Here is a 25,067-nt window from a genome sequence, read left to right on the forward strand (position 1 = left end):
TCTCTGCCCAGTCCTAGGTTTGATGGGTTACACTGAAAGGGAAATTTCTTTTGTCTGCTTTTTAAGAATGTGCAGCTGAGATGGAGAAATGTTTTAAACTGGTTCCCCATCTCAGGAAGGGTGAAGGTCTTTTCACTGTTCTGCCTTGGACCTAAAAAAAAAAAAAAAAAAAAACAGGAAAATAAAAAAGGGCAGGGAGAGAAAGAAATAGAGAAATCATCAGAAAATGGCAAGTGTATGCTTATACACAATGGTAATTTAAGGTTTTGGGCACTTATTTTGATTTAAATATTGTTTGCAACCTCACAATTCTTCAATGACCCCATCTATGTGGGCTTTTACAAAAGCAAGATTATGGGCCTGAAATATTCCCAGACTTAGGAGATGGTGTGGTCAAATGTGCAGTTGCAGCTGAGTCAGGGAAAGGGATTTTTGTCCCTCAGGCTGCCAATCCTCTCCCCAGACCTCATCCCTGGTCTGCTGGCAGGCTTTCATGTGCTTTAGTCCCTCTGCTCTACACAAACAGTCTCAGTTTCCACAAAAGCCAACCCAAAGGTTAATATTGACAGGATTTATGCCTACACAGGGTGCTTTGACGGGAGCAGATAAGGCAGTGACTGTATTTCACTCTCTGGCCATCTGAGATGGTGCTTTCACCTGGAGCACAGGGATGGCTGGGAGGTGGCCTGGGGACAGCAGCCCTGCACCTGACTCAGCAGCCACAGGGACAGTGTGCCTACCTGCCAGCAATGACCTTTTTCTTTCTTTTTTTTTCAATTTTCTTAGCTTTAACAGTGCTGATAACAGTTGTGTCTCAAGCAGACACAGTAGCGATTTCTACCACAAATCAAAATAGCAGTTGCTGCGATTGCCAATTTGTGTGGTCTCTGAAATCCTGAATAAAAGGCAGCATTTTTAAAAGGTCAGTTCCTCACTGAGGAAAGAGTGTGGCTCATAAGATGAAAGAGAATGACTGCATGTTTGGTATATGATGTTAATCAATACTTCATAATTTATTGATTTTTAGTTTTAAAAGATTCCTCTCAGTAATGTGTTTGTCTGCCACTGTTCTATTTACTATTTGGAGGGAATAGGATTCTAGCACCATCAGAAGTCGTCTTCCTTTTTCACTCATTTGACAGAATTAAAACATTATAGTCACTGACAGCATCTTTATTTCACTCAGGAGATGCATTTTATGAAGGTAACACTTAAATCTAGCATAAACAAGCACCCATCACCATTCATCTATTTGGTTTTTTTGTTTGTTTTTTGTGTTCCCAGCCTGTCATTTAGTAGTGATAGGACTAAACAGAGACAAGCTAGGAAAGCAAATTTAGCTGTGACGCCCTGTCAGTGAACTCTATTTGTTTATCAGAATAATATATGTTTTGTCACGCATCTGCAGCTTCACTCTTAATTCAACCCTTTTTGCCTGACTGATTTCATTGCCTCATTAAAAAAAAAAAAAAGATGGACAGGTCATATAGGTGAAACAATATACATAGCTCATATATGGATTATTATATATAAAACATAAATTACAGTATTGGTAAACAACCTTACCATAAAATAAAAAATTATTTTAACCTTTCCCAATAAGATCACACTGTGGAACTCCTGTGCACATTCAGAAAATCAGACAGGGCACTATTTGGGAGACTTCAGTCAGCATCTACTGTTTTTCAGATTTGCTCCACAAGCAAACAATTCTCTATGCTTTTAGAGGAGAAGTTCCTAGTATTTTGCAAACTTTTTTTTTGGTTGCATTTTGGGAAATGTAGCCTTTTGAAGTAAATTCTTTAAAGATGTGAGGATATTTCAGGACCACACCATTCACTCTTAAGGCACATCAAATTTTGGTGATAAAGAGATAGAGAAAATAAATGCAATTCTTCCCCCCTTCCCCAACAACAGTTGAGGACACTTGGCTACATCCTACTTGCCTAAGAAAAGCCATCTGTTCTCTGAGTTGGGTGGGTGGTTGCCTCACTGGCCTGTTCTTTGACAAGCTGCTAAATTACCTGAATGAAGTAAAATTCTGAGTAAAGTCCACCAGGATTGTTTGAGAATAATATTTCTAAAAAAAAAAAAGATTTAAGCATGCTTGTTTAATACCTAATCACAGAAGACCCAGATGAACTACTTGGGGCACCAGGTCAGAGACAATATCTTACCTCCATGTCCAGAACTATTTGTGTCAATGAGTTGATTGATATGCTTATTTTCACATTGACCTCTTAGCCTGTGTTTGCACTATATCTTCACCAGGAATATTCCTTTTTCTTCAGTAACATATATTAAACCACTTCAAATTTCTTGATTTTTCATTCTTCTGCTTCCTGCTGTCAACCACCTTTCTTAGGTGGTCATAAAGCAATAAAAAATTACAAAATGCCCTCCCAGTATTGTGTTATTCCTGCACTCTGTTGTTTAATAATGTCTTAACTTGTGTTTTTTACCTTCTGAGTGTTTATTTCACAGCTAACTTAAGAATTTTTTTTTTCCAAACAGTTTGGATGAAGAATTTTGAATGAAAAAGGTGTTTGCTTTAATGACTTTGATTCATGAAAAATGCTGTTCTTCCTCAGCTCCTGCTTCTGCAAATACAAACACACACATACACAAACACCCAGAGACACACGAAATATTTCCAGTTACTCTTTTGGCCACTGTTCTTATTAGAGCTGTAAGTTGTACATTTATGCCCAGGCTGGAGCTCAGGCAGAAGCAGAGTCTCCTCTCCCTCCCCTCTGACCTGAGACAATGTCATTGCATGGTGATGACAGAAACAAATTTTTCAGCTTCTGGACAAAGAAGAAATCTCGCTCTTGGCAACTTGTCATCTTCATAGATTCTCTGCTACATTTCGACAAATCTTGGCTGAGTCTGTGAGTTCTGTAGTAAGAAATGCTGCCTAATTTAGTCTGGCAGGTACAACAGATGTGTTCATCAGAAGTTCTTTCTTTCCTGCAGTAAATTAAGACATGGCAGTGTGAGATGTTAAAGAGAAACCTGCCTCTTTGATGACTAAACCAATTCAAATTTACACAAGACAGATTAAATCGTTTATTCTACCAAGTTAAAGAATATAGTTCTGCAGGTCTTTTCTTCCACTGTTTAACTCATTCTGAGTATTTTACCTTGTTTTGTCTTCACATTGTGTACTTTTTCTGACACTTATATGTTTCATAGGACTTGTACTCAAAACTCAGTCTACTGACTGAGTTTTATCTGCTGTTCACCGTAACATAGTTTGCAGAAAAACTCCTAAAACCTTGTAAAATATTCATGAGAGTAACAATTTCTGACTAACTGCAAGAATCCCCTTGGTCTCAGCTGCAGAATATGTGGGGCTAATATCTTCTTCAATAATAAATAGGTACTTGCCTCCCCTAAAGTTGTTTAAATAATAATAAGTAAACTGAACTTCAGTATCTAGGGTGATATTCTATTGCTTTTTAATATTTACCTTTTTTTGTTTTTATTAATATTGATGTGAATTCTTAAACCAGAATTTCAATTAAACGTTTTCACAGTTGTGAAAAAAAAAAAAAAAACAAACCCAAACAGTGAAGAGATATTATTATGTGGAAGTCATAATTTTCAGACAAAAGAAAACATTGTCTGAGATTATAATTGGTCTTTTAAGAGACATATGGGAAATAGTGGCCAAACCTATTTTGCAACTATGCAAAGAATAGCAGATGATCCTTTCTGATTTCACATCATCTCACAGAGTACAGTATCACCTTCTTAACTGACACTTTGCTAATCCTCATTCTTTATGAATCTGCACAAAAAAATTGGCAGTGTTTTCACTTCCACTGAGCAAAGATTTAAGATTAGGAAAAAGTGCTGAGAGAATGATTCATGTATTGCTGGGATGTCACTATCTTTAGAATATGAACTTAGTAGGATAAAGTACATTATTAAATAGCTGACATGTGTGATATACGTCCTTATTTTTTATTCTGCTTTCATGCCTGATAAATTTCTAAGCCTGGTACAGTATGTGGACAACTCGATAGGTGTTGAAATTGTACAACTTTACCACACAGAATTCTTCATTCCTCCTTGCAGAACCGAGCCATAAACTGGGCATCAAGATTTTGGAGGCTATAATTTTGTGTGCAGTTGTGGTACATGAGCTGCACCATGCATCTGCTGAATTATAAATTATAGTTGAAATTATTCATGAGATTCCTCTTTTTAGTCTTACAGTAAAACAATTTTTAGATAATTGCCTGTGATTTGATTAGGAATCTCTGCTTGCAATGATTTTTACTGAGACGGACGTCACTGATAAATTTTTTCACCCTGCATATATTTTTGGATATTAAAAATGGTTATTTCTAGGGCTTCTAAATTCCATTTCAGGATGGGATTTTCTGGAATTCTGAGAATTTGTTGGGGCTTTTAGTTAAAATTAAAAGGCACATCTGAGTAGTGTGTAGATTTAAATTACTACTCCATTTCAATTTAGAGAACAGTCCCTTACTATAGAGATAAATGTCCTACAAAGTGATGTCAGATCATAACTTCCCTACACCCTGTCTGGTTCACCTACCTTCATAGAACCTCTCATCCTCCTACACTTCATGCATTTTTTTTACTCAACAAATGCACTCAGGAATGGTATCCTGGATTTCAAACACTAAATAGGATTTAAGTTTAAAACACTCACAGTTGCAGGTTTTAGAGGGAGGAAAGCAAGGTGGTATGAGGACAGAGTTGTCTAAATTGCCAGGCAACATGAGCATTGCTATTTGTTCCAGTCAAAAGCAATTAATATTGTTTTTTAAATTTTTAAGGAATCATGCAGGCTTACTTGTTAATTATGGTCAAGGATCTGTGGTCTGCTTGCCTTCAAAATATTCCTTGAAAGGGTTATTCTGGAGTGAAGGCTGTTACAGTTTACATCAAAATAATAAATACATACCCTTCAGAAATTATGTAAGTAGTTACTTATGAACATGTGGTCACCCTTAAAATAAATACAGTTCATCATAATTTTTTTTCCAAGCAATTGAAATTATGTAAACTACACTTGAATTCAAACATGTCACATGTTAGGAAATTGCTTACTTAGATTTTTTTACATCAAGTTCATGAACTTCATAAGATTTGCCTTACCAGCTCTCCAAGATAACTAGAACAGAGTGTACCACAATCATGAATTGTTGATCAAATCAAAATCTATATAACATTAATGCAGACTTATTCTAAAATTGTTTCTGAAGGAATCATATTATAGAGAGTATGTGTTTCTATTCTTAGTTTTTTCTTAAAAAGTTACCTCATTAAATGACAAATTACTCATTGTTTTAAGAAAAAGACATACCTTCCTCTTTCATTTAGAATCTTATAGCAAGGGACATGTAACAGCAATCTCATATGAGAATGCTCACATTGCATTTGTTTGATATTTCTATTCTTTTCTAAGTCTCTGGGTAGATACATGACCTTTTTACAATAATATCTAGCACTATGCTAACTTTTTGGCATTTGAGAATTGCCTTCCCTAATGTTTAAACAGAATATGTGTGTTGCAATTTAACTAAAGCACATTTTATTTTTTTCTTGTCCTCTCTGAGAAGTCAGAATATTTGAAGCCTTTTTATAACATCCTTATTGTTATTTCCTGACAATTTGTTCTTCCTGAGTTACCTTTTCTTGACTCTATGCATGGTCTTTTATCATCAGCTTCACTTTCCTAACTTTTAATCACTCTTTGTCATTCAAGGTTGTGAACTCTACTTTCTTTGTTCTCTTTTGGAACTGAGTCAAAAGGGTTGAGTCTGGGCCCTTAACAGTGTATAATAAAGGGAAGTATACTAATTGCTGATTTTACACATAATGCTCCTAATAATGTAATTTAAATCTCCATTTGCTTTCTTGTCGCCTGTTTTGAAGTATAATCTGTGATCCAAGATCTTGGCATTGAGATAGTTATCCTCTATTTCTACTGTTTCCTCAGAACTCATTATTTGTCTCTATTTAAGTGTCTGTATACATCTTTATTCAACTACATAATTGATTCTAGTCTAATTTTTTCAATTTGCCAAGCTCTTATTATTATTCTTTTCCTGAAATATGTTTAATGTTTCATTTCCCAAGCTTTAAATAACTCATAAATTTGATTAGTATACTGCCTTCTTTTCAGTTCTCCAGTCTAAGTCTTTATTTGAATCCTGAGAATCCCTAACTAGGATTTTCAAGGCCTAGTTCAAAACTCAGTAGCCCAACATGGCTTCAGACACTAATGATGTTCCACTTGGACTGATATTTTTACTGTTTGCACTTTTCTGTGAGGCAGCTTAACTAATCCCTGATCTTTACATACTTCTAAAGGGTGTTTCAGGTAATTAACAAAACCTCCTGAGGGTATAATCTTCTGTCAGATCAGCTGAAGGGAATTAGCTGAGTAGTTGGATATAGTTGCAGGAATAATATGATGTAATACCTCTCTGCTGTGCCTCCTTTGTCTCTATTCCTGCTCAAAGACCTGGAGAAAGACAGTTATGGCTGCCCTCCCTACTTCCCTATTCCCCACAACACTGTGCCACTGGACTGTGGACTTCCTTGCTAGCTGAGACTGAAAGGGCACCAGGGACCCAGGATGTCAGCAGAAGTCACTCTTCCATATTCCATATTATTCTCCAGCACTCTTTTAGGCATGACAAGATGCAGACTCAGATATTTTTTGCTTCCATACAAAAATTGCTTCAGCTGCTCACTGTGGTTCGGCTTTTTTTTTCAGAAAGCCCCTGCTTTATACAACAGCATTTTTAGAAAGTGGTGCATCCAGAGAGCACTGACTGCTTTCAGTCAGGAATCAAGCCCATGTTTTTCGTGGTGGATGAAAAGGAGGGCAATCCTCTGTGTCCCCTTCTTGGCCTCTTTTAGACAACACAGTAGTAAAGCAACTGTGTGGGGTTTGGAGGCTAATCTCAGTGCATGTTTCCAGTGTTGACAGTATATTTCTGCAGAGCAATCTTCCTGACAGTGAGAACATCTTCAAGCAACCTTGATTCCCAGAGTGCCCATTCCTTAGAGCTGGAGCTGTCAGGAGAGGAGCAGAGCTATTTCTGCTCTGGTTTCTGCCAAAGTTTTGCTGACAGTGGGAAGAGCTGCAGCTGCTGCAATGAGAGGTAATAATACCAATGGGCTTACTCTGTGACCTGCAGTGTGAGGGCCTTCTTTCGTGTCCAAATCATGAAGACCAGATCAGACCATAATGCCTTATGGGACCAGGTATAGATAAGTTGTGTTGGTGCTCTCTTAGTTTTTGTGAGGAGTTTGTTACATTTTGACACTTTCTTCAACACAGATTTCCCCTCCATTCACAATGTCAGAGAGACTTTACTGGGTCTTCTTGATAAAGCCTCAAAGTCTTCCCCTCTTCAAGCTATCACTTATTAAATAAGTCTCTTACTAAAGTTACACAAGTTGATTTCTATGAAAACACTCTGCTTTGTCCTCTGCTCCTTCGCCCACAAATTCTTTATTTTGATTTCTTTAAGGTTTTCTTCTTGTTAAGACTGTATTAAATACATTAGGATGACTCTATCCTGCAGTATGAGACAGAAAAAGAACACCACACATTGTCTTGGCTGCTAATTTTTTCTATCTCTGAATCTCCAGCATGCCAATATAGGACTGACTTGTGGGGCAGAAGACTTAAGTGAAAAATGTGCTGTGGAACTCCAGAGCTGCTGGAGGAAGGAGAGGAGCTCAGCTTAGTTACAATACACTTTGTTCAGGTACATTTGCTGTTAAAGTGAAGTGACAGCTAGTCTGACTAGCATGTAAACAGGTTAGGCAGAAAGGGGGAAAAAAAAGGCTAGAGTGGTTGTAAGAGTTATTCGAAATTGCTGCCTCTTTGAAGTAAAATAGCAACCAAGCAAAATCAGAAAAAATAAAAATGGGGCGGCATACGTGTGTGTGCTGTGTTTTCATTCTGTTTGTTTGTTGCTTTTTTGTTAGTCACCAGGCATTCTACCAAAAAAAATTGAGCTTATGGGCAAAATTATTTTTATATTAAACAGATGAATCAAAAAGTCTATGAGAAAGTCCGCATAGCCCCAAATAAGTAAAGAAATTTTACCAGAAAGTTTGGCAAGCAACTAATAGGATGAATTGAGAAAAATACAGTGGAAAACTTCACACGTGAAATCTGGGCTGGTCATTTTTGCAATATTACAGTGATGGCTCCAAAAGTTTGTCAACACTGTTAAGGAAAAATGGAAAAATCAATACAGGCATTGTAAACAACTCTTTTGAGCTTACAGTGGCACAAAGATGAATTTTGATTTGCTGTATTCCTATAATTCTTTTTGGCTATTTCCATGTTAGTGCTTTTAGATTTTTGGAAGCTAACTAAGATTTGCTTTACTGCAGCTTAGGAAAGCAACAATTTGAGCATTAGCTAGTTACAGACTAAACTTCTGCCTCATCTCAGTGAAAATTTAGGGACCTATCTCAGTAGAAAAACTCAACCTAATCTGTTTTTAATATATTCTATTTCCCTGTTAACTTAATAATCACCCCTAACCACTACTTAGATTTTGTGAGTCCCTCTGCGCTCTCCCCAATAAGAAGCTGTATGAATAACTACTTTGTATTGATTACAAATATAATTCTTGGTATAATAGCTAGAAGGGTTTCCAAACTACTGGCACAAACTGGAACATTTTGAAAATTACATAACTCCCAGGTAATAGGGAGTGTTCTTACATATCTTTCTTAGAATATGCACAAAATGACCATCAACATTATTTCAGATTTTGAGCTTAAAAAACAACTGGGGAGAGGAAGATCTTTGCAGACCCACTTTCTGCCAACAGGTTTGGAAGATTAATATTTTCCATCACTCATATTAAGTTTTCTATTAATTTTATTGGAAGAAGTGACCTGGTTCTTTCATCAATAATATAAGAAGTCCCTACATATGTAAAGAACTAAGTAAGCATTTTCTGCTGTTTTTGTACATGCCATAGGAATGCTTGTGGATCAAATTGAGGGAGAATATTAATCAGTTAAATGTTGGTAGCATAATTAAGAAACATTCTTACTTACATCTGTAATTGATTATGGACCAACTTAGGCTTTTCTGCAAAAATAGCAGTAAAATTTGGGGGCTTTATATATGTATATATATATCTAGTTAACACCTTGAGCAGAATGCTTTCTTGCTCTATTTCATTTTTTCTCAAAAATATTTTTTCTAGCTTCTTGTGTACTATAATGAAATAAGCTTACTGGAAATTTTCCTGGGGGAAAAAAAATCACTCTCCTAATATTTGCAAGAAGCAAGCATATAAAATGAATATAACCTAGATGGAGCAAACTTACCACCAGAAACCTTTTATGTCCACCATATTTTGTGGCAGAATCACTTTTTTTAGGTGATATTGGAACAGTGAGGATGAAATTAATGAGATACATTCTTTTAATATGCTAACCTTGTTTGAGCCCATTGGGGCGATTATTATGCAGTTGAATCCAGGAAAGGATGACACCATCAGGCCACTGGTTGGCCTTTATGGCCCTGACTGGCTTCACCTGGGAGTTCCACCCACACCTACTGCCCCAGGCCTCCAGTTAAGCCCAGGCTTGGGACCTGTTTCTTTTCCAAGCTGTGTTACAGGAGTGTTAGTGCTTGTTTTTCCCTCTAGCTGCATGCTCTAAGTAGCTTCTCACCTGGATAGAGCCTTTAAATGTCTGGTTTAGCCTTATCTCCAACTTCTGTTTTGGTAAATTTTTGTCTCTGGCCTAATAACCTTTTGTTCTTGCCTAAACGTTGGCCACAGCTCCTTTTGAAGTGCCTGGGGCTGTCATTGGCCTTTGCTTCCATTGTCTATCCCAGCCCACCTGGCTCAGGTATTGGGGTCTGCACTCTGTTAGTAGGGCTTTGCCATAGCAGGAGTCATCTTCCCCTCAGGAACAGCCTGTCCTTGCTGCTCCCCAGGAGACAGCAATTATCTGACTGGTGCTCGAGGAAAAATGGTCATATTTGCATTCAGAGAAAAATAGAAGAGTTTTGGAGAGTAGGACCTTATCAAATAAGTTCATCAAACAGATCTGTGCCCCACTAAATCGTCTGGATTTCTTAGTTCAAGAGGAATAGCTTATATGGATACAAGTCAAAAGACCATTCTAGCTCTTTAACTAACAAATTGCATGTTCTAAAACTATGTTTATAACTTAAGAGACAGAGGCATTTAAATTATTTCAGTTACCATTGGGTTTATCCTCATCATCCAGTCTGGGTCAGGGTAATAAAGTAAATTCTGTGAGTGGAATATCATGCAAAGTATTTGTTTGACTAAAAACATAATGCTTTTAAGATTTGTGGCCAGCAGCTTTAACTTGTAGACACAGATTTGTAGTTTGTAACAGGAATTTTAGCATGACATGGGCACAAGAAAAATGAATTCTCTGTCTGTATGTGATGCACTTCAGTGGGAGACCCATCTGCATATGTCCAGGGCAGAATTTGGCTATAAAACTATCCCAAAACATTGTCCAGCAACTACACTGATATGTTCTTTGACTATGTTGTAGTTCATCACTCTACAGTGCATGAGTACTCTACAGTACAACAGCAATATAGAAGAACTGAATTTCTCTCCTTTGTGACTGATTTTACTTGTGTTGTGTTCCTGTTCAGTGGCTAGTGGACTTGCACTGGAGATATAAAATCAGTAATAAATTTGCAGTCTTGTAAAAACAGTTTCAATGACTAAATATTCTTGTTTGAGTTTGACTAATTGAGAAAATAAATCTGTCAACCCTACTTGAACCATATCCCATAGGACTCTAATCTACCCAGTCAAGTCTGAAACAGACTATCTAGGAATTATTGAACAGAACAACACTAGAAAAAGGATAAGGGATTAATAAGGTCACAAAGAAACTATTTATTTTGAGACCCAAATTTACAAGGGCTTACCTGTAAATTCAACTTTGGCCCAGTGAATAGTGTTATCAAATTCAGCTAAATGTCCCAAAACTTGGAGAGCTAAGTATGTAATATATCTTTGCAGGATCAGGACTTACTTCAGGCTACAATTCTGCATTACAAAATAGCATATGAATTCTGTTTTAAAAACTTGTAGTAATAATAAAATGTCGAGTTTTAAGAGAAGACTATCAAACCCTCATTTCTCCCGCTTGGTCTTGACATTAAGGGACTCCAACATTACACTTCAGTCTGAAAAAGAAAAAAATATATTTTTAAAGTGGAGGTGATCCATGAGATCTGGTCTGAGACCTCCAAAGAAAAATAACAATTTTAGAAAGCTCAATTTTTTTGCATTGAAATTTTCATCTCAGCTGAACTTTCATAGCTCACATCTACAAAGCAGTCACCTGCAGGTTTGACAAAGAAAGAAAAATAAGAAATGACTGTAAGAAACTAAGCAAAAGAAATTAAATTATTTTACTGAAAGAAGGCAGTAAGCAAAGGGCAGAACTGGGATGAGAAATGAGGTTAGTTTCTCAGTACAACAGATTGTGCTTCAATTTGAATTGAGAATAGTTTGTGTTTTCAGTTCGCACCTTCTTATTTGCTTCTGTCATGGGTTGGCAAGCTTAGTCCCGGAAGAGATGTTCTTGCAAAGGGGTGCTTACAGCTCCTCTGTGACCTGACAGAACCTATCCGCTGGCCAGTTTGAATATGGACAATTTTTTAAGCCACTTAGAATTTTGACTTCCTCTGTGGTCCACATTTAAGAATGGACAAAGCCTGGGAAGCTCTCTCTTGCTTCCGGCTGGAGGACAGGTACCTGGGCTGGGCCCGTACAGGGCCCAGTGGCCCTGCTGGGTCCTGCTGGGCCGGGCCACGGCCATTCTGGAGCCGATGGGACCTGCTGCACCCGCGGCCCCCCCCTAGACCTGCTACTTGCAGATGGAGCTGCCCGGCTCCCCCTCGCCAGTGCGGCCAAAGAATTCAGCTGAAAGCTGCCTGCTGCTCGGCAAAGATCATATGACCAACAGCGATAAGCCACATTCCAGCTGCAAGGCCGAGGTGAGATTAACCTTTTTAGTGCTGTGAAGAGCTGAAAACCTGAGGGAGGAGAAAGAGGAGATGCTTAAAACTGAAATTCTGTTGTAAAGCTATGGTGGTGATGGACTATGATATATCAGAGTACCCGTTGTCATTTCATGAAAGCGTGGGGGGTGGAGCATTCAAACTGTACTTGTGAGCAAAAGCACCTCTGCTGTGATGCCATGAAGATTTTTGCCTTTTCTTTTATACCCGTGTTATACCTTTTTACAACTTCTGTATTCTCAGTGCTTTTTGCCTACATTCTTGGACTTGTTTGTCAAGCTAAGAGACTAAACATTTTAGAAGCTTTGCAGCTAGGGATCAGTGTGCCCCAGACCCCAAGGTCCTCTCCAGAACACATTCTGTAAACCAAGATAGAACCATCCAGGGGAAGGTTCCTTGGGGAGGGGGGCTCACTTGAGCCTCTCATTGGGGAATCTTTGATAGATATGCTAATTAGTAAAACCTATAATGTTATACCCAATGTTGGAGATATAGACTTGGGGGGGTGCATCTGGATGTATATGACCTGGACGTGTGCACCTAAGGATCCTTAAAAATAAACACCAAGGTAAAATCCCTTTTCCCTTCTAACCGTGTATGACTCTTGATTTTAAGACCAGGAAAAGGCATCAGCTGGAATAAGCAAATGCTGAAGCAGCTGTAATTTGATGAGAAGTTTGCACACAGAGAGATGGAAGTGATGCGGACTCTTGCTCCAATTGGAAGGAGAAGACCTCTGTTCCCAGAAATACTCCCAGAGATAGTCCTGGAGATGAAGATGATGAGGACCCTTTTCCTCCCAGGGAAGGGGAGGGCCTCTATTCTTAGAGATAAAATAATGCAGGGTTTGGTACTCAAGGCACGAGCTCTGGCGTGCCCCAGGTCAGAGTCAGCCCAGCTGCGTTACTTCTGCCCGTCGCAGAAGTGACTTCAGCATCAGGAAAAGAGCTGTTTGACGGGCTAGCTGGCTGGCTTCTTTGCAGAGGGAACACGGCAGGAGCCGATGACGTCGGCTCACGTTAGCTCGGAGACAAAGGAAGAAAGGGGCTGTTCGTGTCTGGATTCTAACAGGTTTATTGTTAGAAGTTTCGCAACCCAAACAGGCTGGAATCCGATGTGATGGGATGGAATCCGATGGGATTGTGATGGGACGATGATGGGAGAGTGATGGGATGGCTCCTCGGAGACTTGTCCTCAGTTTTACAGGGAATTTGAAAACCCCCGTGAAAGGGGAAAACAACCAATGAGTTACAAGCCAGGGGGAGGATACAATTTAACAAGAACCACTGGGGGAAACCGAGAGGCGGGAGTTATAACTGAACCAACGAACAACCAAGTAACCAGGAATTTTCCCGAACCGGGGGAGGCAGCTTGTACCCGGGCACCGCCCAGGGGGTGCGGCTTAGGCTTCTGAGCTGCCCCCTGAGTTTGACTCTTCGGGGAGCTCGATCCAGGGGAGGGGTTGGGATTGATTGGCATTACGCAGCCCCAGCTCTGCAGTGGGCTGGGTCACCCCAACAATAAAATGCTCCCAGAGATGGGTGAAGAGAACTTTTGTTTGTGAACGGCTCAACCTTAAAATTGTACTCCATTAGCTCAAGATTGGACCCTCAAAAGCAGTTGTGGGAAAAGCTGGAAGTCATGGGAGGGGATTCTCACATGATGTGAGCAGAGAACCAACCCGGGCGGCTGTCTCGTTGTGATAATGTTTTCATAGCACGAGCAAGAGAGACTCCTCTTCCTAAATGGACTGAACAAGGTTATTATGGAAGTGGTAAACAGACTGAACATCTCAAGGGTTGTCTTTTTACATTGTCAGTGGGAGAAGGGAGAAAGGTGGGGGGGAAGGAGAAGTGTTCTGAAGGTGTGGTATGATTTTTTTTTTTTTTTCCCCCTGCCCCTTCTTTTAGGTCTATTAATAAACTTCTTTATATTCTTTCAAGTTTTGTGCCTGCTTTGCTTTTCTCCTAATTCTTATCTCACAGAAGGTAAATAGTGGTGAGTAGTAGTTTGAACCAGACCACTACAGCTTCATCAATCTTGCTGAGAATCTTATTGTTTTAGAAATGTATATATTTTTATTTACTGGGTCTCTAATATCAGTAATTTCATATTTATATGTATATTAGACAAGAAATACCCCTAAAAATGTAGTTGAGATCAACTGGCATGCCCCACGCCCCACTAGGACCTAAAACCCCTTGCTAGCAGTAGAATATTTCAGTAAATTGAGATTTTAGTGAATAACCTGTTCTGGGCAATGGTAGAATCATTTCAGTATTCCCTTCTAAGATTTCTAAGTGGCCTGAAAAAAATGTATGTTTCTCCTATGAACAGTAGTTTTCTCTCTGACAGCATGGTTCTTCTAATTTCAAATGAGTTCCTCTGTTTTCAGAATGTAAATTATACTAAATTATAGTAAATATTGCTAAACTATATTCCATTTCAGAATGAAATTATACTTAAGATTTTGGGTGGGATATATCACTGAAAAATAAATCTGTTTATTATCCTTTTGTCACTGTTCATTAAATATGATGTGCCTACTACACATTTAACCATTAAGGTGTATTAATATAGTGTATTGAAGGAGCAACATAAAACCAAAAATCTGCAGTAATACACTTCACATCAAGTGATACGAGATGAGAAGCTCATATAGTCTTTAATCAGAAATAATATATTTATTATTGTTTCCAAGTGTCCTGAGAATGTTGTAATTTAATGGTTAGAACTTGTTCAAAGCTGGCCTAAGCATATCCTGAAACAGAAATGAGAAGCCTAAATTACCTTCTGTGATATATTTCTGCTGGAAATAATGAAGATGTTTTTGTCTGCCTTGCAGGCACTTAAATGTATGAGAACCTGAATCAAAATATTCTTAGTACACACTAGCATTGTCTAAAATAAATCATATTATCAGTTGTATGTCTAGGGAATGTGTGGTTTTAAATAGCTAAAGAAAAAAATGAATTCTTTTCGTTCAAAACGCTGAGGTGCAGTATACCAGAACTTTGTTGCTCAAGAGCATTTCCTACTAACCTTACTTATGATTAAAGCTGACAGTTTTTTTTTTTTTCTTTAAATCCTATTAAATCTTTTTTGTCCCTGAAAGAGCAAGTTTTCCAGGAAGCTTAGAAAAGAGTCTATTTCTGCATTGCATTACTGTTATTTAGAAATTTTACAAAGTCTATTTTGAAGAAAACTCCAAAGGAAGCCTTTCTTTCACAAAATGTTATGACTTGAACAGAAGCTATGCCTCTGTTACTCACCACCCATCTTCTTTTATTGAGCAGTTTGGCCTCCTACAAAAATTACATATGAAAAATTATGAAAATTACAGTTCCATCACGTTAGAAAGCTTTCCCTTAAAAATTATTTTATTTATCCTTTTCCTTTTAAAATGTCCTTTTCCTGCCCAAGGAAGGGAGAGTTCAGCAACACCATGGAGATCTTGCAATGTGTAGCAGAAATACTGGGGGGAGAATGTCACTAAGAATTACAGGAACATAGACCTTGCTAAAAGGTCTCTTGCCATAGCCTGCTATTTCTATAAAGGCTTGGCAATGTCCCTTCTTAATGGAATGATGAAAAATATGTACTTTACAAAGATCCAGACTCATTGGACAAACAAATCAACACATATGATTACATTTCAGTAAGGCACATGATTGCCATTTTCAGTAGCTCAATATTTTGCCCATTTCTACTCCCTTGACACCTTACACACAGGTTATTTTGTCTGGTCAAGTGTGGTCAGCATGAGTCAATGACACCTGATCTGGAAATCTTACTTGACAATTTGTACTAGAATCTGTGTTCTGTTCCAGGACCAGCACTCTGCAGATTGGTGTCTAAAGAAGAAAATGTACATGAGTTTTCTTTATCAAGGAAGAAAGGAAAGGTAAAATGGAAGCAAATGTGGACTGGAACTCAAAAAAAATACAAAAGCAAAATGTGTTTGAAGAGTAAGATGCAGGTCTAAATTACAAAAGACTTTAGTGTACTTGTTTAGGATTTCTCACTGGGTTAACTACCTTTTTTTTTTTTTTTTTAAGTCAGCTGTCTCTTAAAGATATTAAACCATCTTTAAAGACAGAGACTTTCTTTTCTGATGTTTTATCTCCATTTTCTGTGCTTTTCTGACTACCACTGATGGGCTGGCTGGTTGATGATTACAGATCCATTACTCATTGTTGATCATGTTTTCCTGTGGAACCACTCTTCACCAGACTACTGTCACTTCAGCTGAAGGCTTTATCTGCATTTGCTTTTCCAAAGAAGATAGCAAAAAGCATGGCTGAGATTAATCTTAGATGTTTATGAACCTTCCTGGTCTGAGAATATTAGAAAAAATTCTCAACAGAGGATAAGAAGTATTAGAGAAGGACAAATGAAGAACAAAGGCACAAGCAATCATAAAGCAATATGTATTTGTCAGGTTTCCTGCTCAGTTACTCTAAATAAATGTCCCATATTACATCTCAGAGGACACCGTTATATTTTGTACTTTATCGCTACACCCAATTGCATCTTGAATGAAACAGTTTTTCTGTAGGTTCTTGGGGATCAGCTGTTAATGACTAATCTCCATCTCTCCACTCCCCAACCCCCCCTATTTTTTCTTGAAACTAAATGCAAAATAAAGTCTTGTGCTCAGCAGAAATAGATATGAATGAAAACACCACGTTATTGTAATGTCAAGCATCCAGGAGGAAGGTCAATGATAGGAGGCACTTTGACATGAGAGAGGATTATTCTGCTGCTTCGCAAACACTTTGATACCAGAGAATATCCATAAGTAAAATGCAAATTCATGACTGTAGATATTAATGTGAATTCGAATTTCTACTGACACAAGCAAGAAAATGGAATTTTGAATATACACTGCATTTATTTTTGTGCTCAGGTTAGATTTTTGTGGGTGAGTTGCAGAGTTAACTGTTGAAATTAATGATAAAAATTGTTTCAAGTGATAAATATACCAGAGAACGTGTGGTCTCTTGTGCTAGGTAGACATAACAAAGCCTCTCCAGGCCTGCTCTCCAGGGACACTCTGACTGTCCTAGGCCCAAAAAGTATAAACCAAAGAGCCTCAAAGGGGGTGTAAGCTGAGGGGACTTACCTCATTAAACTGAAACTTTAATGGGAGAATTAACCCTGATATGCAAATGAACCAAACCTATAAAAGTGTGAAGAACTCATGACCTGTTGTCCATCTTGGGTCCATCTTGGCAGTAGCCTCTGGCTCCCCAGGGTGTACCTTTGAAGGCCCTTCAAATAAACACCTACTTTTATTCCCTTACTCCTGTCTAGTCTCTGTGTCTAGGAGGCCTCTTAAGGCATCAACCTGATGGTGACCTCCATGAATAAACAACATGGCACAAAGGAGTAGAAGCAGTAGGACTGAATTTGCTTCCTAGAAGATCTTGTAAGAAAAATGAGGAAACCCCATTTAAATCCTATGTGATAACATAGAAGACATCATAATGATACAATGGAACATCATTCACCTGCCTCTTTCTTACACCTCTTAATGCCTTCCCCTGGGAGGCCACACCAGGAGGAACACCACACTTTTGAAACCTAGACTGTATTTAATGTAAGTTAAATTATGGCTTCTATCCCATCTTTATCTGGCTGTCTATAAGATTATTATTGTAAAACAAAATTCTCCCAGCATTTCGTACAGCACATCCTATCCTTGACTGATTTACTGGCATCAGTAATAGTTGCTGAACTCTGTCTAGATCATTACAATCAGAGGCTGGGTCTCCACAAAAGCACTAAAGAGGGCATTTTTTAAGCTTACAATAATAGAAGAAAAATCTTAACAAATCTGAATAAGGCTGTTTTGTTCCTTTTCCTCTCTTCTTCCTTATTTTGTACAAAGAGGTCTTAGCACTTCACAAGAGCTCATATGGAGGTAATGGTAATAGAAATAAATAAGGGTTAGGCTGGTCATCAGAGCTGACAGAACATGCAAGAATTCCAACAGCTGGTCGACATGTACAATATATCAAAATAGGGACGAATTGAGGTGGTCTTTATCATACATCATTTTCATTACTTCTTTTTTTCCACATTGAGAAAAGATGGAAGATAGAAAATCCTAACAGTTTCTCCTATTATAAAAATCACAGGCAGCCCTCTGGTGATGTAAGCCTCTAAAATAGTTATAATTATTGATAATTAAAATAATTTGCTAGTAATCTGCCTGTCAATTTCTAACAGTCAGGAATTGATTACTTCCTAAAAAAAAGTTATAGTTGCTTTATTTTTTTCCTTTTTGTGTGCCATTCTGAAATAGTTAGGAAGTATAAATTAAAACAAAATGTCATCATAAATATTAAAGTAAAACCATTTCAAAGTTCAACAATATCATGTGACTAACCTGAGTAGAAAAAATATTTCTTAAGGAAAAAAACTCCCACCAGAAACCTGGAAATATCCTTATCTTAATTCTTACTCACCTCTGGCTGTCCAATATTAGTTTCCATTTGTATTTGCTTCCATGCTTGAATGGTGGTGCTGCATTTTATTAAATTTTAACCCTTTTCTTTCTCTTTAAAAAATGTATTACTTATGTGGAGGCATTACAGTCTTTCTGTAAACATTGTTCAATGTGACTTTTAACCTCACTAACTTTACATGAATAAATCAAACTATAAAAGCATTCTTTTTTAGTAATACCTCAAGACATGAAAAGTACATTGTAAGGTATGGTAAGACTCAGACATAATCATCCTAATGAGTCATCATTTGCTAAGTGGAGTCATAAAAGGTGAGGTGACATCTCAAAGAAACTACAAACTGTTGATTTTAACAGTTTATTTGGGAATTATTCTAAAATCAGAATATCTATCACTTCCAGGATTTTGTTGTCCAGGTTCAATGGGGCTCTGAGCAACCTGTTCTAGTGGACGGTGTCCCTGGCCATGGCAGGGTTGTTTGAACACAATGGTCTTTAAGGTCATTTCCAACCCAAACCATTCTATGATTCAATGATACTGATTCTTTTTTACATTGCTGCCATGTCAAGCCTTGATCCTTGGCAATTTGCTGTTTACAAATGATGTGGTAAATTTCAAACACCGTCTAAATTTAAACCAAAATGACGGTAAACAATCTCCAGGGCAAATTCAAGCCCCCGTTACCTAAACTTTAAGCTGAGTTCTACAGAATGGTTTTCTGAAGGTGGTCAATGATCAAAAAATTAGGGAAGCTCCGCTTAAAGCAGATGCCACCTGTGGCAATTTGTGTTTTAATTGACAGAGGTTTAGTGTTTACTGAAGTTACACTGAGATGTACTATTGTCCTCTGATACTGCAAAAGTACTTCAGGAAACATTTTTTGCTCTGATTTCGAGTGCCTGTGTCAAAACACGATCATCCAAATGCAAATGACATTGCAATTGCTGGATTTCAATGATGTCCCTGACAGGAAAAGCGGGGTAAGAATGTGGATCCATATATTTACTTATTACTCTTTCTCAGAATATTCTCCAACATCAAGCAGTCCTTGATCAAGAACTTCCTGAGCAAGAAGTGGTATGTTTTTTTTAATGGCTATGTAAAGAAGGTTTTACATATGTCTATATGAATATGAAGACACATTAAATGTAAAGCAAGTTTTAAAAGCTTGTACCATTTTATAAACGCTTTGAAGCCACAGCTGCGTGCATCTAAATCTGAGACAACATCTTTAATAGTCTAATTAATGACAGAGAGGAGTGGGGCAATTACAAAAATAGAACTCTAATTTAGGCAGAGTCACAGCCTCTTTGCCAGGTTCTCTATCAAATGTAGTTTTTTCCTCCTTTTTCACTGAAACAGAATCAATCCTCAACCCAAGAGATTCTACTGAGGCAGGTGCCTGCAGATTTATGCCACCCATCCCCATAATTTTTCTGAAGCAACCTCATCATGTGTACCACCTGAGAAGCTCTTTCAAAATGTGTTCAATTTATATATTGTTATTTGCCCTAATGGGATATAAACCATTTTCCAAATTAGCTTATCTTTGTTGTTTTTGTTTGGTTTTTTTTCCCACAGAAACACAGCTGGCTCTGGAGATGTAAAACAGTTCTTTTGGCAGCAGGTAACAGGACTTGGACAAGAAGTAAGAACTGTATCCAGTCTACAATAAGAAGAATAAGCACTAGGATGTCAATTTGGTTAAGGTATTTGGACTAATGCACTACTAATAAGCACAATGCTTTCAATTTTTGGGGGACCAGGTGAATAGTAGCACTTATTTACAAATACTTGCCAGATATACTTCTGCAGAAAAGACTAGCTGGCTTTCTTCCCAGTCAATTTTTAGTACAAAGGAAGATGATAAAGTCATACTTGGATCATCTTTGCTGGCTTGAGTAAAATTCTGAGAAGATATTAAATTTGATTTGTTTTCAATTTAGAAAAAAAAAAAACAAACAATACTTCAAAATAAAATATTCAAGCTAGAATTGATAAAGGCAAATTTGTGTATGTGAGAAATACATTTTTTTTATTGTGGCTCTTTGTTGACATCAGGTGAGACTGTTTAAGAACTGTGGGTTCCAGTAAAAAAATGTGGAATCTAAACTAGACTGATGGACTACTTCATTGAAAACACACTAAGAGAGAAAAAAAATATAATGCTATAAACTTTAAACTGGTCAAGGAATACTTTTAGGGCTTTTATCTAAAATACAGATGTGTGAAGTTCAATAGCTGATTTTAAAATTCCTGTGAGAATGCAGAATAAAATTATTATTCTGAAGTCACTATATTGTCTTAATCTGTCCACTACATATGTTATAATTTTAAAAATAATATTATATCCAGAATATATTATATATAAATGCATATAATTAATATCACCAACATTAAATATTCTGATTAAACTATTTATATGTACTTAAGTAAAATTATTTTGTGATACTTTTTTCACATTACTACCTTTCGAGGACAAATTCGTACAAAATCATATAAAAATCAGCAGAATAGAAAGCTGCACATTTGATGTGTCCTATTGCATATCTTCCTGCTGACATACTGTGGCTTGATGTAGGATCTAAATGGTGCAGGTGGGATTTTTTTTAAGTAGAGTTGGGTTTCCACCACTTTCCACTGAGTTTTGATTACATTCTAGGTACTTGCTCTGTATCTACCAGATCAGTTTCCTGCTTGTGGTGATGTGATACCTTTATTGTATTTTTATATAAGTTTTCTGTACCCCAATGGTTCATCCCTACCTTCCCCACTCCTATTCCCAGTTGGTTTGCCCCAGACCCAAGCCGCTCCCCCGGTGCTCCCTACGTGGTTGTTCTCCTCCCCTTGTTCTAGCTCTTTCCCTGTCAATCACCCAAACCCCTCCTGTTGTTCCTGAAGGTCCAGTGTCCATCATCTGAAACCTCCCAGTTTACCCTTATATGGTCCCCATCAATCCCCCGAGACCCTACCCCTCTGGATACCTCCCCCTTTGGAAATCCCCTAAACCTCGATGCCCCATTGGGGCATGTGATCCCTTTCCCTCTCCCCTTGAGGCTATTATCCCAAGGAAATGTCTATCCTCGTCCATATCCCTCCCTTAGCGATTTCTATTGGTCCCCAGTTAAGCCATCCCCATTGTAACACCTCCCTTTATAAGAGGTTCCCTGGAGCTGCTCGAGGCTTGTCCCCTGTGAGATGCCTTCAATAAATTCGGGTTGTCCCACGTGGCAAGCTTCCTTGCTACTTTTTCTCCTCTCCCTCGTCCGGACTGCTGACAGCCACTGTGCCTGGAGCTTCAGCTCCCCTGGGCAGAGCTGAACTCCTGAGGAGCAGCTTCAAAGCCAAGAGCCTCCAGCTGCTCCCCGCTCCTGTCACACACCGCAGGGGCTGGCCTGGGCAGTGGCGGTCATTGCCACACCTGCTCACGGCTCATTTCTGCAAGCAGGTAGCAGAAGCACTACACAGTGTTTACCTACCACTGGTTTTCCATGGTGAAAACTCAAGGAGGAAAAGCAAGGATCAGTTTGTACGTAACAGATCCCTTCACAGTGGACTGGTGAATCCCCATTTTTCTTGCCTCTGTCAGAGAAAGCAAGCTGTTTTAAGGGAGTGTGCTGGCAAATCTGACTTTGGGGTTCAGTTCCTGTCAAGGTGTTGGGAACAGTGTCCAAATAACCCAACCATACCAGTTTGTACCACTTGAGTCTCCCTGAAAACTTAAAAGTTTTGATGTGTGTATAAGGAAAACTTATACACACATTAAAAAATAAGAATTTTATGCATATAAAACTTGAGAATTAATTTCCATATACCATCCCACTGAGCAATGTGTCATTACTGAATCCTCATAAAGATACATGCTGAGCTATTTACAGGATGAACCACAGTAATTAGCTCTATCTGTTGTAATTAGGAGTCAGTCAGTATGTCATCTGAGATAATTATGTTGCAATACAGATAATTTTCCTGAACAGTAGATATTGTGTGGAATTATTTGTCTACTAGTATGATGGTACTTCTCCAGGTAAAAATTTCAGTGATGGCTGGAAGAATAAGATATTGCAAAGACTGCTAAAAACTTCATTAAATTGAGTTAATTTCAATATTGTTTCTATTATTCATATGATTGTAATAATTCTACCTTTATGTTTTTATGGTTTTGTTACAGAAACACAGTTGCAGTATTTAAGCAAGAAGAAGAAGAAGAATGAAAATTCATCTCTTTGTAGCACTTCACTGGAGTCAGCAGAACAACCTTGACTTTTTTCAGATTTCTTATTTCAGGTATGGGACCCTAGATAAACTTTGTTGTAGTACTAGGGGATATCATTAAGGAAAAATCAATTTGAAAATGCAAATTGTTTGCATAGCAACACTTAATAGTTTCATAGGTTCTTATTGAAGGACTAATGAAGTTTTTGCATGTAATGTGACTTGATTAGATGTCTCATACACTAAAACATTTATTTGCATGAAAATCAGTAAATAGTTGTAGTGGGTTAACCCTGGCTGGATGTCAGATGTGCACCAAAGCCTCTCCATCACTTCCCTCCATAGCTGGACAGGTGAGAGAAGAAAATATAGCAGAGGGTCCATGGGTTAAGAGAAGGACAGAGAGAGATCATTCACCAAATACCATCATGAGCAAAACAGGCTCAAATTGCAGATATTAATTTAATTTATTGCTAACAAAATTAGAGGCAGAATAAGGAGCAATAAAAACAGAGCTTAAAAACATCTTTCCCCCACCTCTCCCTCCTTCCCAGCTCTACCTCCTACCTACCCCAGTGGTGCAGAGACATGGAATGGGGGTTGTGGTCAGTTCATCACCCCTGGTTTCTCCCCTTGCTCAGGGAGAGGACTCCTTTCCCTGCTCCAGCGTGGGGTCCCTCAGATAGGAGATAGTTCTCCATGAACTTTTCCAGTGTGAGTCCATCCCACGGGAAAGAGTTCTCTGTAAACTGGTGCCATATGGCTTCATCCTCATGGCAGTAGTTATCCATGAACTGCTGCAATGTGGGTCACTCGTTCACAGGGTGCAGTCCTTCAGGGACAGGCTGCTCCAGTGTGGGTCCCCCATGGGGTCACAAGTCCTACCAGGAAACCTTCTCCAGTGTGGTCTTCTGCTCTCTCCATGGGTCTGCAGGTCCTGGCAGGAGCCTGTCCCAGCACAGGTCTCCCACTGGATCACAGCCTCCTCCCAAACATCCACCTGCTCCAGTGTGGGGCTCCACCATGGGCTGCAGGTGGATCTCTGCATCCCCGTGGTCCTTCATGGGCTGCAGGGGCACAGCTGCCTCACCATGGTCTGTACCACGAGCTGCAGAGGAATCTCACCTCTGGCACCCAAAGCACCTCCTGCGCTGCCTTCTCCACTGACCTGGGTGTCTGCAGAGCTGCTCCTCTCACGTGTTCTCACCCTGCTTTTCTCCGGCCGCAGTTACAACTGTACAACAACATTTTTTTCCTTCTTAAATCTGTTATCACAGAGGTGTTGCCACTATTTCTAATTGGCCCAGCCTTGATGAGCAGCATATTCGTCTTGGAGCCACCAGGGATTGACTCTGGTGGACATGGACATCATGAGGACACTGTGAGCTGGAAGAAGTATTATCTGTTGAGAAATTTCTCATCTGTAGGCTCCCCCGTGGTCTTTGACTTAGGCTTGGTGTAATAACAGAGTTAATGCAGAAATAGTTCTGCTTTTATTTATTTGGGCTATCATGCCCCTGGCTGATGGTGGCAGCTGTATTTGGAACATGGTTTATTTTCATGGAAGCTCTCCCTGGTTCCTTTGAATTAGGATTTTCTAGTTCCAAAGCCGAAAGGCTTTTCTTCCTGCCAGTAGTCAGCACTTTAAATTAAACATTTCTGGGTAGATTTCCAGCTGGTGAATACAGATACCTGTGACAGAATTCAACACTTAAAAATAACATAATTATTGCAGCAGCAGGGTGTCGCAGCCCAGCTGAATTAATTACCTGCGTGTGTGGCAAAAATGAGGCCCTTCTTACAGGAGGATTGAGGAAACTCAAGGTTTGGACAAGGAAATGCCAAGATCTATAGGAGAAGGTTTCACAAAGGATGTCTGGACTTCAGGTGGCTCTCTTGAAAGCTGTTTTTTGCAAAGGTGAAGTTACAGTATTTCAGGGAGTGGGTATCCAGAGCCAGCCCTACAGCTGTAGGCATATTTGAAGCCGCTTTCTGTTCAAGTTACAAAGCATTTTATACTTTTCTTTGCTGAGTATCGTTAATACATAACAACCAATAAGCACCATACATACATACATACACAATACCTTTATATTTGCCTATAGTCTATCATAACTACTACCATTACCATATTATAGTCATTATTATCCAATCACAAGAGTAAGTTACAATTTAAGCTTACAATGGAAAATTCTCAGACATCTCTTCTTATTGCTACATTGACATTTCTTGTTTGCCTGCAATAGCTCTTTTTGGTAAAAACACGTTTTCTATTTACTTATGCTCTTCTTGAGACTTATTTATTTGGTGAGAAGCATGTC

At 38.6% G+C, this 25,067-nt stretch overlaps 1 long non-coding RNA gene across 1 annotated transcript; it reads right to left on the reverse strand.

Moving 5' to 3' along the window:
• Positions 1-2,409: 2,409 nt before the first annotated feature.
• LOC138107166 (uncharacterized) lies at positions 2,410-9,442 on the reverse strand. The gene is made up of 4 exons (XR_011149273.1): positions 9,358-9,442; positions 8,111-8,233; positions 2,759-2,970; positions 2,410-2,600 (listed from the first exon to the last, which is right to left on the reverse strand). It is a non-coding gene; the product is annotated as an uncharacterized lncRNA (long non-coding RNA).
• Between the last annotated feature and the right edge of the window lie 15,625 nt (positions 9,443-25,067).

This window comes from Aphelocoma coerulescens, chromosome 3 (genome assembly GCF_041296385.1).
Source record: "Aphelocoma coerulescens isolate FSJ_1873_10779 chromosome 3, UR_Acoe_1.0, whole genome shotgun sequence".
NCBI lineage: Eukaryota > Metazoa > Chordata > Aves > Passeriformes > Corvidae > Aphelocoma > Aphelocoma coerulescens.